Raw genomic sequence first — 5840 nt, forward strand, 5'->3', positions numbered from 1 at the left:
CATTTTTTTGTGTAGGGCAATATGGGGCATTTTACTATGCCTCAAAAGCAGTCTGAAATTTGTTAGGTATATTTGTTCATCTGCTCTCTAACACAACTCAGTGCATTTTGACATTTAGAAATGATCAAGATAACCTGTTCAAGTTCAAAGTAAGCATCAGAATGGGGCAGAAAGGTGATTTAAGTGACTCTGAATATGACAATTTTGTTGGTGCCAGTGAGAGCCAGCCACGTCGAGGAATTAGTGGTTTTATTAAGTCCAATATGGCAGAAAAATATCAAGCAATATGTGTGTGGTGTCATGTGAGAAACCTCAATAAAAGATTAGAAAGTGTTGTCTGGTTTAATAACGTTCAGGCGGTAGGGTCAGACATGTTGGCATAAACAACATGAAATCGTGAATCCATCCTGCCTTGTATCAGTGGTTTAAAGCAGTTTCTTGAACATGAAAATGAGTTCACTGCACTCAAATGGAGTAACCAGATCTGAATCCAGTAGAGTTCTTTTGGGATGTGGTCAAACTGGAGATTCCCATCATGGATTATGGAGCAACTGTGTGACGCTATTAATTCAGTTCAATTCAGTTCATGCAGCAGCAAATCACTACAACAGTCGGAGGAAACCTCAACAATTATACAACCCCTTTGAGCAAGCACTTGGTAACAGTGGAAAGGAAAAAAAAAAGACCTGTTAAAAGGGGGTTTTAACAGGTCTAATACTAGATTGGAGTCCAAGCTAGTATTTGCAAGGTGTAAGTAATAGAGTGTATATCTAAACTTAGAAAATAAAAACAAACTATGCAAATTTAAGGTTGAGCATTTATCATATGACAATCCACTGCATTACACTTCAGTAAGAAAATTTCCCACTTTTCTCTAATTAAATAAAACAAACCAAAATGGAAGCTAATGCACAATTTATTTCAGCTGCTGTTCTGCCAGTGCATTCCTAAAATGACACATCTCGTATTTCTTCTCATTCACCTTTGACTTTTGTCGTAGTAAGTGCAACAAGGGACAAAAATGTCCTGCACATAAAGTGGGACAACCTGGTCCCTCTAAGCTTAGCTGACTGTGTCCCACACCAGCAATGTAGCTACTGTAATAGGATGTACCTGCGTTAAAGATCTTGCTAAAGAACATTGTGCAATAAAAACTGCAGCGTGGAGATTAATTAGAGCACACTCAGAGCTCTTTGATGTCTAAATATTTAATTATAAAGAGGTCATTTCTTTAAAAGTTCAGTCATTCAGTTTTAAAATCAACTGCTAATATGCACAATGACGACAAATTAGGACATACAAATCCCCCAGTTTGATTCTACATAGGCTGACCTTGGGTGAAGTTTTAGGTTAGCACGCTTAGTTCTGTCTATTTCGGTGTTAGCAGTGACTATTTTTACATATATTAACCATCAGTGCTAGTACCAATACTGTAAAAAAAACATAACCCATTTTCCTAGATCAGAATCATTTGCAAATTAGCTGCATGCCATTAGAACTCAATGCCCCAGGTGTATTTGCAACATTCATCCTTTTTTTTCCCATAAGGACTTTACCATAGAAAAGGACACAGTATGAATAATTAGCAAAAGGTTGCTCGTGACAGCGAATCCTATTTTGGTTTTATGTCTTCAGTCCAAACAAATACAAGCCGCAGCTCCCAGGGTTTCATCAAACATATCAATATTCAGCTGATAATACCTTTAATCTGTGGCCAAGAAAACCTTGCATAACTCCTCAAAATGCTACAGGGAGTTTCCACTAATGATCAAAAATGATGAGGAAATATGAAGTAAATAGCTTATAATTAATTTTAATAGGCCTCCCAATTTATAATACAGCACCCTACATTATCCAAGCTGACCCCCTTGGATGGAAACAAAACACAAGTGGATGTTTTTTTTATTTTTCAAACTTCAAAATGAATTTATTAATGGGCTGTTTAATGTGTTGTCTTTGTTGTCTGGGCTGCATTGATGATTCGGTCATAATCATCAAATAAGATGGCTTTACATTAGTACGCCATGTAGTCTATTTTTACAGTAACTCAGTGCACATGCATGTGTAATTATTTCTGCTAACTCGCCTTATTTAACATATGAAACATAACCTTAAATTTGAGTTTGTTTTATTATCATACTGCTGATAATTTCTTCCTAATGATGCAAACAAGCCTCATCCAACCATTCACGTACACAGTTCCACAAGAGCCTTTTGTGATGCCTACGCACGTTTAATGTCACAATCACATTGTGATGGATGTATCGGGTCAACTCGGGGTTCAGTACCTTACCCAAAGATACTTCAACATGTACACTAGAGGAGACAGGGATCAAACCACCAACCTTAATAGGTGACATGATTTAACTCCTGAGCCACATCTGCCTTAATTAATAAACATAATAACCATCCACCCATCCATTCATTCACTTCTTATCCCGTTCAGGACAGCAGGGGTGCTGGAGCTTATCCCAGCTGTTATAGGGTGGGGACCACCACTGGACAGATGGTCAGTATATGGTAGACGATTCTCGAGGACAGCTTTTTCAATGATAAACTTCCTGAGCACCGCACTTGTAGCCTAGCGCAAAATGGGAATGGTGGCTTAAACTCTAGGAGTACAGTGTAGATTCTATTTTATTAGCTTTTTTTTTTAGATTTCTTAGATTTCCACTGTGAGCTACCTTTGTTTACTTTGTGTTACACCAGAAAAACCTAGCTATGTACTTCTTTAAACACTTCCTTATATACTACTGTAGAAAAAACGTACACTGCTGGAAACTTTGTTAATAATTACTTTGTTAACAGTGCAGTCACCATGGGGAACAAGTAATTACTCAAAAAGCTTTTTTTAATAGTCTAGTGTTTTTTATTTGGATCAGCCTGCTACAAAAGAATCACCTTTTACTCCAATGCCAACTTTTGTTGCTCTTTGAAGCACTAAAGGGGCCGATCTTTTGTAATTTAGCTTTAGAGATGTGTACATTTGTCTGCACTAAATTTCATCAAAATCCATTTACAATTTTTTTTTTAGAATTTAGCATTAATGCAAAAGTGGGTTCCCATATTAATTAGGATTAATCCCTGAATTTATGTACACAGTGTCTTCTTGAGATCTTTGAGATGAAAGTAAGCCAAGAAAATCAATCTAGAGCTGTACTTACTCGATGTCTAAAACAGCAAAAGATATTCTACATACTATAAAATAAATAACCAGTGGAAGTAAGCTGAAGAGCTAACAGAATATAAGCATACACAGCAGAAAATTATTTTAAAGGACCCACTCCATACTGAGATCAATCTCAAAACTCCATTATTAATAGGACTTTTCATTACCAGACTGCATTACAGAGATGTTTAGAAGACTAAACACAGGGCATGTTTGTGACTTTCTGACAGATGGCAGGCTAAAGGTCGAAAACACACATGAGGCTCACTGTAGAGGGATCAGTCCAGTAGGATACCCCTGTGTGTCTATGGTGGAACCCCTCTGGAGAGATGCCACCAAAGGCTTTTTTGAAGCCAGCAAGGTACAAAGAGAGACCCCCTGCTTCAGGCCCTGATTCCATAAAGGTAGACAGCACCAAGCTTAGAGGCACCTACATATCTCTTTACTTACAAGCTCCCATGAATCCATTCAGCAAACAAAACTAAATTAACATTCAACAAAAAAAAAAAACAATCATATAGTACTGTGCAAAATTCTTGAGCAGATTGTAATTTCTTTATGTTTTACTTCCAAATGAGTCAGGCTTTCTTGGGACATTTACTGCTTTTTCACTCATTTTCAGTGTAGTCTTTGTCAATGGAAAAATGTATTTAGTAGTCAGTATAATCTTTTAATGATATAAGTTTGCATATGGTAGAATACTGCATGTAATCATTTGTGTTTAGAAGTATATAGTTGGTGGCATATTGAAAGAATGTCTCATCCTAGGAGGTCTGTAACAACGTTGTGTACATTCCAGGGTGTTCTGGCATTCACCCCCACATCCTAGAAGCATGGGAAAGGTTGTACCTTGTCTTATTGTTTTACGGTAGGATTAACGTAGCTATGTCAGTTTTAGTCTAAGTGCCTTTTTTACATATAGATGAACTGTTGGATTTTCCAGACCAGCAGGTTAAGGGAAGCCGTTTATGGGGTCACACTCTGACACACACACACACGCACACACACACATACATATACACCTCCACATTCCAATGTAAGGAACAAACACTCACTGAAGTATAAATAAAGACCAGGGCAGTCTCTCATGGCTAGTCTTTGAGGCTCACTCTTGTGTGTGAGCTCAGAGCTGCCCTTGCTAGCAAGAAAATCTGTGTGTTTCTCCTCTCTGATTCTCAGCTGAAGAAGTGTCTTAGAATATATCTCTTAACAGTCTTTGTACCTGACAATTTTCAGAAGAATTTTTTTTCATTTATTGAACAACTTGGCAATCACCTATAAATCATTGAAGCTGAAAAAGACACTTAACTCAAGGGATAAACCAGTGTTGTGTCTCCACACAACAGACAACTTAGCAAAGATATTATATTGTACTGAATCCTCAGTAGAGCTTTGTTACTAGCAACCTGTCACAAAAACACAATTTGTTGCCCTTTCTTTTGTTGACTTTAATAAAAATGCCAGTTGTAAATGAGTATTTAGCCCCAAATAGCTATTAACAGAAATATTGCAATGTTTGCAAAGGTAATTTTGAGGTTTTGAGGATCTTGTCAAACTCAATGGAATTGTAAATACTGAAAGGTACCATTAGATTTTGATCCACCATGCATCTCCAGCACACTCCCAATGCGGTAAAAGCATACCTGGACAGAAAACACTGGAACACTATCAGTCATGAATTAGTCTCCTTAAAGCCTGTTACTCAGCATTATTGAATCAGTGTGGGGTCATTTTGAAGAGAACAGAACTAAAGTCAGCCAACATGCAAAGAAGAGCCATAAATGTGGTTCAATAAGACTGGAGAACTATTCCTGAAGACTACTTTTCTAAAAGGGTTCAGGCTGATTTTGAAAAATAAGGTGGTCCTACCAAATATTGCCTTTCAAACTCACTTTTCCTAGCAAAATAAAGAAATGAGACGGGGCTCTAGATTTTTGCACAATAGTGCATATAGACCTCTGCGGACTGGCCAATCTATAAATTGAAAGATAACAACTTTTGCGTTTGAATAAATGATGGTCAAATGTGAAATAAAACATCAGCTATTTCATTGAAGTACACAATTACAGCTTGAGCCCATGCTTTAGTTACCATTAAAGGATAAAACTGTATCGATGTCAGACTGCTAATGGTGTTAATCGGCTTTTATTTAACACAAATTGGCTTAAATACATAATTGTAATAAAAACCCATGGAAATCCATGAAAGCTAAACACATTGTGCCAAAGATCTAACTGCAGAAACTTCGGTCAGCCAGCTTCTTGACGCAAAAGAAGCTGCATTTTGTATAACAGGCAGACGAATCACACAGAGTCCCACTACCTGACTCCCAGATCTGACTGGATGCTCTATGATCTACTCTTCACTTAATGAGGTGTCATGTGCAGTTTATATAAAAGGTGTGACCTTATTAAACTGTGAAGGAAAGGATGAAGCAATAGTTGGGGACAGATAAATGGTAAGGCTGTGTAGAAAGTCATTTTGCTATAACATCTGTGGGACAAGGAGCCATCATTCATCAAGTCAGAGATGAGATTTGTGGCTTAATTTAAATTGTGCTGTTGATTTTTAATGTAACATTTTTTAATTTTGCCAAGAATATTTCAGATTTTTAATTCTAGTGATGTTGTATAAAAATTAAAAAGGCAAAGAAAACAGTTTTACATTAAAA

This window comes from Neolamprologus brichardi, chromosome 8, assembly GCF_056152115.1.
Source record: "Neolamprologus brichardi isolate AB-2024 chromosome 8, ASM5615211v1, whole genome shotgun sequence".
NCBI classification, from domain to species: domain Eukaryota; kingdom Metazoa; phylum Chordata; class Actinopteri; order Cichliformes; family Cichlidae; genus Neolamprologus; species Neolamprologus brichardi.